The sequence below is a fragment of the Cuculus canorus genome, chromosome 3, assembly GCF_017976375.1.
Source record: "Cuculus canorus isolate bCucCan1 chromosome 3, bCucCan1.pri, whole genome shotgun sequence".
Classification (NCBI taxonomy): Eukaryota; Metazoa; Chordata; class Aves; order Cuculiformes; family Cuculidae; genus Cuculus; species Cuculus canorus.
In genome coordinates, this window is record NC_071403.1 from 27,354,300 (window position 1) to 27,366,733 (window position 12,434).

Below are 12,434 nucleotides of genomic sequence, written 5' to 3' on the forward strand. Positions count from 1 at the left end.
CGGAGAATGTCTTTCCCTCCGTTTGGGGAAAAAAAAATAAATAAATCAGTAGAATACACTTCTGTTAATTTATACCAGGGAAGATGAGCATCCACCTTACCAACCCCACACAGCCCCAGCCAGGACAGCCGCTCACGGAGAAGCCGGTTTTCCCGGCTTGGTCCCGTAGCGGCAGCTCTGGTGGGAGCCAGCAGCCGCCCCGGTTCCCTCCGTGGCCGGAGCCCGGGAGCTCGGCCTCCAGAGCCCCTCTGTAGGTTTTTAATGTACAAATGCCGCAGTAGATAAAGTAAGAGATGTGAAAGGACCAGTTTACGAAGGGAAATTATTCAGCTTTCCAAGTTATACTAAGCACGGACAAAGCTTTACAGCGTTCCTAGCGAGAGGTCAGTACCCCGGGGACGTGTCCCACCAGATCGCAAGGAGCAGTTCCCGAATTATAGAAGGATTCGGCAGTTTCGGGGACATAAGCTTTGTTTTCCTTCCCCAAAATACGCGACTTCTGACAGCGGCTATCAGAGCTGGCACTGCCCCGTTCCAGGTACACAGAGAAAGGCAGCCCATAGCGGCTAAACCAGCGGCCGTCGTGCCAGCCCGGGAGTCCGATGTCACTCGCGATGGGCTCAGCCAGGCTGTCGCCGAACCCACATCTGTCCCAGAGGTTCTGGTCCACAAAATACAGTGAACGCGCCGCTCCGGGGTGACCCCGTTACTCCCCGGCTCACCAGCCGTCGGAGCGGGGTTCGCAGCAGCGAGGGCTCGTCGGGAGCGGACACCTAAGGGCAGAGCGGGGACAGACCCGGGGATGAGGGCAACACAGCGGCTCCGTCCCCACCGCTCGCTCCCATAGCGCCCGAGACGGGAACGGAGCGGCTCGGGTCGGGGCTGCGGTGGAGAGGGCCGAGAGACACTCTCCGGCTGCCCGAACAGATGTACTCGGTGCAGAGGCATTTATCGTAGAGTGAGGACACTCTGGAAAACAGCTAATATTGGAAAAGCGGACAAATAAGTACTGCAGAGCGATTTGATCTGAAAAGACGCATCACAAAATGGGAAATCTGGAGAAAGGCTGGGTGGAAACAAAGACAGGTTTCCAACTATGTGTAGTAGAAAAGTTGTGTAGCCACGCACGCCGTGCAGTGTACACGGCACCGTGTGTGAGTGCCTGCCTGTGTGCAGAGAAAGGGATGGGGACTGGAGGGGACACATAAATCAAAGCAGGATTTGGCGGGGGGAGGAAAGAAAAACCCTACTGGGTCACTTCCCTATAAGACACGTCTGATACTGTTTCTTCTTCAGCACATTCTGGCGTACTCCGATAAATTTATTGGTTTATGAATTTGGATGCGTTTACTAACCCCTCCCCTAAAGAATAAGGTGGCCATTTCTTATGCAGAGAGAAAAATGTTTTCAAGAATAAGACATCGCTTATACACTGATTTATTGATAGCAAGGTGAGTATTAGTGAATTAACTATGTGAGTCGCTCTCACGGTTGCTTAAAAAAAAAACAAAACACCGGCCTGGTATTGGTAATGGACAGATTCTGACACACCAAACGTCCCTCCTCTTTGTACCATCGAGACTGCAGGACCCGACACCGCAGGGACCCCCGGAGCGGGGCAGAGCCCACAGCCCCCCGCAGCGCCTTCTGCGGAGTCCCTTTGCCCTCACCCGAGGTGCACTGTCCCGGGGGTGCCCGTGGGAGTGCGAGCTCCTGGAGACCCACGTTTGCTCTTCAGACACCGGGAACTTCAGACACCAACACTTAGGTACCCTGGTGAACTGGAGTGCGATGTCAATTCCCATTCGTGCCCTAATCAAGACTTTATTGACATAAATATACACGGTGAATGCTCTTTGAGACCATTCAGAAGCAATTAATATGTTTTAACTGATCTAGACCTTAACCTCCAATATTCAAGCCATGCTCCAGGTACTTTATTCCTCCTCTCTTGCTAATGCCTTTAGGACTTTCAGGAGAGCAGGACAACGAGAAAGCCGATTCTCTAACAAAACACAGGAAATAGTTAACAGACCCTTGGATACCAGCTCTCAGATATAAGCGGTTACGAATGATCTCTTAAAAATAATTACAGAAATATAGCAAAATTATAGTACTCTGCCACCAGCATGATTGCTAGTTATTTTCGGTAACTCTCTGAAATAATTTTTGGCAATACATCCGCGGAATTTTTAAGCGATGCTTTGGCGGGCACTTCTCTTGACCACGCACTCCTTTCAATTTTATTGTTTTTGGCATAAATGTAACGAGGTGATTTATATTCATTTTTCCAGTGGAGCCAAAGGTCAGTACCTTTTAGCCTTCATCTTATCGAGCACACTCTCGCTAATGGTCTGAAGTCAAGCTGTCTTACTGTTACGTGGAACAGCGAATGAAAACATAAACAAAATATTAAAAAACGTTTACAAAAATCTACTTTATGGTCGACAACCGTCACTCCCAGGCACATTTCTTCGTGCCTTCTCCTTTTCCAAGGCAGCCTGGTACAAGGCACATCCGAACCGAGCCGAAACGCCCGCGTAAGGGATGAGAGATTCTTGAAGGAGACGGGACTGGAAACCAACTTTGAAGAACATTACAAGCTTCAGAAAGCGTTTCCCGCCCTCCTTATGCCTTCCTTAGCCCCTTGCGCCCCCCCTCCTGCCCCCGGGCGGTGTCCGTGCTTCATTTTGGTCACGAACGACCCCTCTCCCCCTTAGGACGCGGCGGTGCCGCTTCTCCCGGGAAGACGGGAGGGGATGGGGGGTGCCTAGCGGCTCCTTCGTGGGAGGGCAGAGCCGGGCTACCGGTGCGCCCCCGCCCATCGCCTTTCTAAAGGAGGCTTCCCAGCGGCCAAGGGCTTTGTTTGGCTGCGTTGTTCCCGCTGGTGCCTCGGCGGCGGCCCCGCAACCGAGCGGCGCCACAGCAGCAGCGATCGTACAGCCCCCGCACCGCCCCGCAGCCCTGGCGCGCCCCGCCCCCTTCTCCTCCTTCCCCCCGCGGACAGACGGACACGGGCGGACAGGCGTCGCGCTGTGTCGGCCCAGCGCCGTCCCGCTGTTACAATTAGCGACATCCTCACCTGCAGCGGGGAGCGGGGCGGGGGCGTTGGGTAACGAGGCGTCCGGAGGGTCCCGCGCGGTGCGAGCCGCCGGTGCTCGCCCCCCCCCGCCGCCGCCGCCAGACTTGTACGGTCACCTGCCCTCCTTGCCCCTAAACGAGGGACGGGGACTGAGCTTTGCTAGGGGCGATGGGGAGGAAACGTCTCTTTTTCGACGTTTTATTGGTTCGGTGTTGCAAGCAAGAGAAACGAGAGCATCCATCTGGGGGGCTCCAGGGGGAACCTCCTCGGGAGGGGGCCCTCCTTCAGGCTGCAGGTACATGGTGAGAGCTGCGCTTACTCTGGAGCCAGAGCCTGGCCAGACTCCCTCCAACCCCTCTCTATCACTGAAATCGCCTTTCCTAAGGCCTGGCTTTCATTAGCAAATAAGTTATTTCATTAGTTGGGGGAAAACCTGTCAGCAGAAGCCTGTTTAAATTTCAGCGCCCCAAAGAGTAATGCTTAAAAAAGTGGGATGTGTTCTACACTCTGTTCTTACTATCAACCTGATAAACAACAGGTCACGTAGAGTTGTATCACTGCTTTGTTTCCTTGGAGGAAAGCAGCTGCACCCATCTCAAGGATGCACTTTGCTTCGAAACAGCACATGACATTTCAGATGGAAGCAATAGCGAGAGGAACCGCTCCCCTCTGCTGCACTGAAACTCCGCCTTCGGCCTCCCATCACCTCAAAGAATGGGTTTGATCAGACCAAAAAGGAGGGACACAGAGTGTGAAGCTGCCTGGCAGCTCCAGAGCTGGTGGCTGTTGCACTTAGTGTGTATCATAGTCATCAGGATGCTTAGACTTTCGATGTAAGGCAAGGTAGGAAGCTTTCCCTCAGTGGATTGTAATAGGACATTTGTTTTAGTTTTGTACCTGTTTGTGGTTACAAGCTTAATTAAGTCTATGAGCATTGTGCACTAAGCTGGGAGAAACCTCCTCTGCCACTTAACATTTTCTAAATTATTTGGGTGGCCTGCAAGCCTATGGCTACTCTCCTCTGCATTCTGTACATGGTAAATAAGATGCTTTATTGCAACTGCGGCACAAACTCTGTTTGTAACTGTTTTCTTCAGCAGTGGCGTGGAGGAGGTGATGTCTCTGAGGAACACGCTGTGGGGTCAATTTCTTACGTTGGAAGGGGGCACAGGAAAACAGCACCAGACTTGTAAGCCTGAATCCAGTTTTAACCTATTTCAGACTGTGTTAAATCTGTTGCTAACGGGCAAGGGTGTTTCCTAATGCTTGGCATATGCCTGTGAGTAATATTTTTTCACTTAGGTTTTGCCTCACTGTTGAAATGTTTTGTCTAAACCCTGAGTTCTGACTATTATTCAATGATGGTGGGACTCTGTTTACATAATGTGTTGGCTGGATGTAACCAGTTGAAGCTAGAGCCTATTAAAAGGACGGTTTCCCTGCAGCGCCTCTACTGAGGAGTGTCCACTACTTGCAGCTGGAGGGAGGAAGCTCCAGGGCTTGCTTGCTCTGTGTAATTCCTCTCAGATCTAGCTGGTAGATGAACAAGGAATTGTCATTTCTTTGGTCTGGCAATAGCTTGGTGATGTTAATGCCACATTTTTGAAATGTGCCAAAACCTTAAGATGTACTGGAGTCTGGTTTTAATTTTGGCTTCAGCACAAAATGCTCCTGGTGTGTGGCTCAACCCAGCTATTTGTCAGAGCAGCCATACTGGTGAGAGAGGAGGAGACCGTGTGTGCTGAGTCCACGAGAGCGCTAATTAGCTTTAATTGCCCTGCTCAGTCTCACCTGGCAGCTCCACCCACACCCTCTGCTCTCAGTGCCTGCCTGAGCCAGGCTGTAGGGGTTCCAGGCTCCAGCAGCACCATAACCCTGCCTCTATCTGGATAGGCATCCTGTTGATCCGAACCCTGGCCCACAGACTGACTTCCCAGCTTGACCTTGGGCCATGGACTTGCCGCTATGGACTTGCCTGATGACTTGGCTCTGTCCTGAGCCCGGCTGCCATCCCCACACCAGCCCTGCTCTCTTCGCTGAGGTAGTGTGAGGTGGGCCCTGGCTGGTAAGGCTCTTGTCCTGCCAGCCTGGCCGTTTTGCTTGGCTTGCAGCTCCTTGTCCTGTCCCACCAGCCCAGCCCTCGTTGTTTACTGGTGCTGGGCTGCTTCTCTTCACTGCAGGGCTCCAACTACCCTTTTGCTTTCCCTCCCGGAAAAAGGATGCTCTGTCTCTAGCGTACTTGTCTATCTCCTTTTGCTTTTCTGCCTCAGAAACTGTTGTGCTCTGGGGAGCTTCCTGAGAGGTACCACAGACCTCTGCAGGGGCGCAGGAGTCTACCCGCAGTTATGGGAACTTAAAATACACAAGGCTGGAGAGGTAAGGGTGTTGCATGACCCAGAGCTTCCTTTGAATTCCTGGCAGGAGCAAAACTTTTGAGTTTGATAGAAGTAAAAAAGGCTTACAAATTTGGTGAGATGGTGGGCTCATCTAAGATTGGGTGTAGTTCAACAACTAAAGGGTAAAGGGTGGGAGAAGAAGAGACTAGGAAGGCTTAGGCTCCCTGCACCCAAAGCTTCCTTGCCACTTCTCCACATAGGAGTGTTAGGGAGGAAGCTCTGACCGCCTTGGAGAGCCGGGGGACTCTGCGGGGGCGCAAGAATCTATCTACCCAGATTGGTTTACAAGGCTAGGACCATACAATACAAGCTCTTGGAGGCAAGGGCTGTGTTTATCTCCATACAGTGTTGATCACAATAGGATCCTATTTCTGTTTAGGGCTTCCAGATGCAATGCTAGTCAATGTCTATAATAAACAATAATATTAATAATAAGTATTAACATGCCAAGCTGCAAATCACTGACATAGTTTTCTAATATTGCTGGTTACTTTCCAGTATTGTCCTCCAGTCTTACTGCAGTACATTGTATACAAAAGAATTGAAACCCAATAATTGACGTGTCAAGAGTTTGAAGGCATGATCACATTTTTAGTTCTGAAATCCATCTATTGAAACTGACATCACAAGTGAGTTCATTGGCCTAATAAACCCAGTGTCCAGCGTGCACACACTGTTCTGTATACCAGGACATTAGTAATTAGGCTGTAACGAGGCTGCTGTTGCATAGAATTACTAGTAGGAAAATGTTAAAAGTTAAGCTATTTGAGATTAATGTAGGGAAAACGTAAACAGTAGACATCAGATATGACATTTATTTTCACTCATGGGAAGACAGCTGAAAGAAGGACTCTAGCTATAATTTGTTTTCTCTGCTTTACTGAATCTATAAAAAGTCTACAACAGTTTCATTCTTCTGACCGCAGTAATGTAGCCTTACGTTTGAACAGAAATGTAGCTTTAAATTTAGATTTTAATTTCATGTCTGATTGCAGACATAGTAGAAACTTTATCCTGAAATAACATTTCTTCTATAGCCAGCTCCTTTTGTGTTACTGAAAGAAATAATAATGAGAAAGTATTCCAGCAGGAGGAGCTGGTTTAGAAGCAAATGGATTCCATGGCAACTCCTGACTCTACATGACACCTAATAACTAGCATTTATATTGGAAATTGCTTGTGTTATCTTGTACCCCAGATCTGGTGTTCTTATAGGGTTTTCCCCTCAGAAAAAAATCCATAAGATGTCTTTTTTTCCCCCCCCCCCCCCCCCCTCCTAAATGTAGATCAAAGAATTAGCATGAAGTGAAATGAGTTTGTCTTCCTCAAATATGTGCTTAGGTAAGCTGTTTTTAAAGGAACAGAATTCTGTTTCTTTTTTTTTTTAAAATTTCAGAAATGAAATATTTGCTGAGAAATGTATAGGTGTGTCAAGGGAAGAGTTGTTTAGGATAAGAATATTAGAACTGCATAGTTTTTCATGTCATGAGATATCCATATTCAACAATTTAAAACATAACACAAAAAGATCCAACAAAAGCAAATGTGTGTCTTGGTTCTTACAGTGCTGAATGCTCCAGGGGAGTCTTGCAGTGGGAAGCTGGAGAATAACCCAGTGCTGTGGGCGTCCTATCTGCCGTCAGCCAGTTTGACTGATTTATGATCTGAAGAATGTGGATTTATATCCTGTGCCGCGATCCACTCTAGTGCACATGTGAGTCCTGACAACTGTTGCTGTTTGAGTGTGGAATATTTAAACTTGCCATTTTATACCTAAATTAAATGGAATCTCTTCTTGAACTGTCATGTGGTAAGCAACCTTTGCCCCTGACAGTTTCAGTAGTACTTCGGGAACAAGACAGCATTAGCTGAAATTAACCCTGGAGATGAAGTTTCCTGTAGATGCTTTGTGGCCTGGCCATTTTCTCAGTCAGCTGTTGTTTAAGTGGTTGCCTGGGGGCCTCAGACTGTAGAAGAGCATTGTCTGGGCTTGGGAAAAAAAAAAAAGTGTCTCCTGTCGTCAAGTGGAAGATGATTCAGGTTTCTGTTGCTCATGTCTCTTTGGTATGAGTGAAAGAAAGAAGAAAGTGTGGCTGAAGAAAACTCCAGACTTTGTGATTGTTTGACCCAGGAGAAGTGCAATCACCTACGATATTCTGAGGTACAAGTGAAGGGTGGCCAAATTGAGAAAGACTGAAGGATCTAGGGTAGCATAATGTTATTGCTGAGTGTTCCTGATAGCAAAATACATATTGATACCTCTAGAAGATGCCTCCATTTAACTTTTTACCCAAGGGAGGGAGCACTGTTTTCCTCTTTCGTACATACAGACAAGATACATACAGACAAGATAGCCCTTATTTATTACCTGTCATTCAAAAACTGGAGTCATCCTGAGAAAAATACCAAATAGATGGGTAGAAAATGTGAAAATGGGACTTGGTCTAGCTCAGCTCTTACTGTAGCTCTCAATTAAATGCTAGCATGGAGTTCTTTCTATGGAAAGCCTGATCTGTCACAAAGGTATTTGTGACTGGTGCTTGGGATCATAAACAAACTACTATAAGAAGGGTTGTAACAGATCACATAACAAAGGTGATGGGGGGGAAAAAAAGGCAAGGCCACAATCAGACTTGAGAATCCAGTTTGAAGATAAGTGCATAGAAGTGGAATAGGCAATGGAAAATACAGAAAGTCTGTAGAAAGGTGCTCTGGGTAGAAACAGTAGTAAGAAAAAACTTCTCAGCTTTTTTATGTGTATGTTTTTATCTGCAAGAGAAAAGAAGGTACACCACAGAAAAGAGAAAGAAGGGCATAAATAAAGTAGAAGCAATGCTAGACAGATTGGGAAATTGAAATGGAGACAAGTTGAGGGCTGAAATGGAAGAGCAAACATAGTTATGGGAAAGGAAGAAGAAGGATTAGGAAAACAGAAATTTCAAATGAGGAATTACTTGATTTATTCTTCTTCCTATATTTTACTACATTCCTGTTTCTCGTAGCCTGAAATTTTGTGGTTTGGAGAAGAGATGGCAGAACAATTTTGCATTGGTGACCTCAGCTGGACAGGGATTCTTACGTGAAAAGATAAGTGGCAGATAAAAGAATAAAATAGTGATAACAGAAAAAGTGTTTGGTGTCTCTGCTCCCACCCCCCCCTTTGTATTTTTTGATTGCAGGAAAATAAAGCGATAAAAGTAAAGAAATGGAGCAGTGAAAGCCAGTTTTAAAGGATATTGTCTTCTCCAGTTACACATAGACATAACACATAGACAGAGATCTGATTCCAGTCAGTAATCTCTTTGATTTTCCAGAAGATGGAAGTGATGTTTCTCCCCTGAATGTTAGTTTAGGTGGGTTCTTGCCTTCCTTCAATAGCAGGTGGCAACAGTAAGTGGTAACTTCAATGGCTTGTTATGTTCATGTTACTAAGTGACATATTCATGTTATTATAGTATTTATTTATATAATTATATATACATATATGTAACACTCTACCATGAATCTATTTGTTCTTCCTTCCCTGAGAAATGTTTACATAAATGACTATTTTATTAATGTCACATGCTATACTTCTAAAGGTAAGGATACAGACCAGTTTTTAATGTGGACTACTTATTCTTGATATCATATTGGTATGATATAACATGAGATCTACAAGCATAGGTGTGTAAAATTGAAAGAAGTACATTTATACTTAGCTTATAAAATGAAGAGTATATACTTCAGGGATATAGCTAAGAAAGGATTTTTAAATAGCAAGAATCTCACCCCTAAATATACCCAGAGTGGAATTGAAGATACGAGCTGCTGAAATTCCTCTGTCTGGTGAATATGGAAAACTAGGTATTGAATATGGAGAATTAGGTATCTCAAATGAGACTGGATAACTGCATATGAAGAGGGAAGCCTAGCACAAAGACGGAACACAGAAATGTACCTTGCATTTGATACTTTGCCTAAGATTATGGGAGAGGTTCTTGTCTGTTTACAATATGTTACTTGGAACTTTCCCCTGAAAATAGAGGCTTGCTGTCCCTCAGAATGACAGATAAAAGTCACGCTTTCTTATTTCAAAATAAACTATCCCATCTGCTCCCTTGTTGAGTTCTTTCTTCCCTTTCTAGCCACGTTTTCCCCCAGTATGCCCTAATCACCAGGCAAATGAGAGAGGTATGCCTTTGTGCAAGCTATGCCATCATGCCAAAAGTAATTTGGTATAATGAAAGCAGACAAGATTGCGTAATCAAAAACAAAAGAGACCTGTTGCTTCACAGCAATGTGATTCAAAGCTTCATCCATCTTTGGAGATGGGATTCTTATTTTTTCTCATTAGGGATATATTTTCATCTAATTACGTCCGATTAGCAATTTTTCATGGTCTTGAGTTCTTTGTCTGTTCCTGTAAAGTTAATAGTTCCTAAGAATTAAATAACTTAAGGACATTAACTACCCATCCGATTCAAGAAAATACAATTTATCCCAGAATTAAAAATGTTATAAAATCTGCAGCTGTTAATCTTTGAGTCCTAGGTCTGAGTGAAGGATTAGGTAATACCAGTGCTACTGTCTATTCACCAGATCCTTTGAAAGTAATAGCAGAAACTAAATTTGATCTGATAATAATATATTTTGGGAATGCATTTAATCTTCCGATCTCTGAAGCAAAGGGCAGTGCATCAACAGAACTTTAGTGTATTTTTTTGTCACTTAACGTTGAGATTTCTTTCCAGGTCCTATTTGTTTCCTTAGCAGCACTCATGTTTCCCAAAAGATTTTCACTGATTTGATTAAATTAATCCAGCTGCTCCCCAAGACTTTCAGACAAATAGATAACTACTGCATGTTTTGAAAATGAAGAAACAAAGCATTTGGCACTCTTGCCAGTATCCTTTCAGTGAGATTTTTCCCTTCTTATTCCATGTTTACAAAGAGTAGAATATTCTAGCAATTCATCAGGACACCTTATTTCTAAAATATTTCCCCTTTTCTTAAAGTTTTTGGTCCTTTAAGGTCAGCATTCCCTGAGGACCCTGGTCCTGGGAAAATTTTGGATAAAGTTCACTTTAGTCAAGGTATATTTAAGATTGGAATAGAAATTTAGACTTCTGTTGCCAAAACAGTGCATCAGAGCACATCTCTGGCCACACTCTCTTGCCAATGAAGCATGACCTGGAAGGCTGACATACTTGTCCCCTGCTGTAGGATGCATAGGGCAAAGGAGTGAATGTAAACTTTCACATCCTCTACTGGAGCTCAGGTGCCTCTGCCAATTTAGGAATCATAGCACAATACCCAAGAGACTGAGCACCTCCTACAAACAAGACAGAAAATGAACTGAATGTCTAGTGTCAATCTTTCTCAGAGTATTCCTGGTCCCAGAGTACAGAGTAACATTGATCCAGATATTTTGGTTTCAGCATCAAAAGGGAAGAGCTGTCATTGCACAGTCTGTGACATTTTTCCAGGGAGGTTCCAGATTGTATCTATATGCCAGAGATTTCTACTTTTCTATTCCCCAAAAGCTAAACAGCCAATATAAACTTAAAAAAAAACAACAAAAAAAACCCTCTCCCAAAACCAAAACAAAAAAGAACCCTTTCCATACATTAACAAAATAAAAATAATTATTTCATAGCTCTTATATTGCAACAGTATGTTCATGCTTCATTTAGCTTGCATAACCCAAATGTAACGTTTCCTACTCTTATGCACCTAAAGAGTTTGAATGTCAAACTCTATTGCTTTACATCTCATAGCTTTATGAATGGACAAAATTCCAGGAGATTGGTAGCATTTCTTGGCTCTGCAGGCCAGGACTACACGAGTTCCTTGATTAAGTTGATTAGTTTTACCATTACAACTCCTTACATCCATAATTTAGCTATGTTTTTAACAAAACAATTTAGCAGTCTGTTACACAACTATAACTCAAACCTGCTTTCTGCCAAGGGATTCACAGTCCTTATCCTAAGAAAGTCTTTGTTTCAACTTAAACTCTTATCATGGAGTACAAGCCAGAATATCTAATTCTTTTTTTTTGCCTCCAACTTTCATTCTCCTTTTTCTAATTCCCGACTTTACCAGCTTCCTCTGTTGGTAGCCATATTTCAGTGAAACTGAAAAATTAAGTGCTCTGCAAGTTGGATGGGTAATTTAAGTCTTTGGGGTTACAGTGGTATTTCTTTTTTGTGTTTCCAGCTTGAAGTGTCAAACAGCACAAGAAGTACTGTTGAGTAAGCCATTATCAGCTCTTGTAGGTTTTGCAGACTTTTGGGATGAAAATGCAGTAATGACCTGAATATAGCTGCAAGAAAAAAAAAAAACCAACAAAAAACTGTTGAGCAAGTTTGATTCTTTTTTCTCCAGGTTTTGTTTTCATGGCCAGACTGAACGGGGTGAAAAAGTGATTTTAGTACTCCTTGGGTATGTCAGGTGCTGTGAAGCTGAAGCCTGGGAACCTTCAGCAGTGTAAGGGAAAAGGTCCTCTACTATTGCAGTCCAGCTACAAGATATTGACACAGAATGAAAAAAGTTTTATGAAATAGTGATATTTGTAAGTGACTATGTCTGCATTTACTTTATCAACAGGAGGCAAAAGTTGTTAGTAGAAGTTTCAGAAACTTTACCTAGCTGTTATTCATCCTGAGTTAGTGGGTAGGATTGCAGAACCTGGCACTGCAACTATATAGCTAGGTGAAAGCAAAGTCTTAATCTTTTATGGTTGTGTTTTGCAATTTTTAAACCTATTGCTAAGGGTTCTTTGTGAAGCTGCGGGAAGCATTTGTCTTCTGATGTACATACTATTGTATGTAAATTACGGAACCTCTGTTCTCCTGAGAAGAGCAGAGCATGTATTTTCCTAATGTCTGCAAGGACAAGGCTCAAAGATGTCAGTGTTTGTATGTAGGAATCAGGTAAAAATGTGTGAGATGCACAAAGACAGACTTGACTAG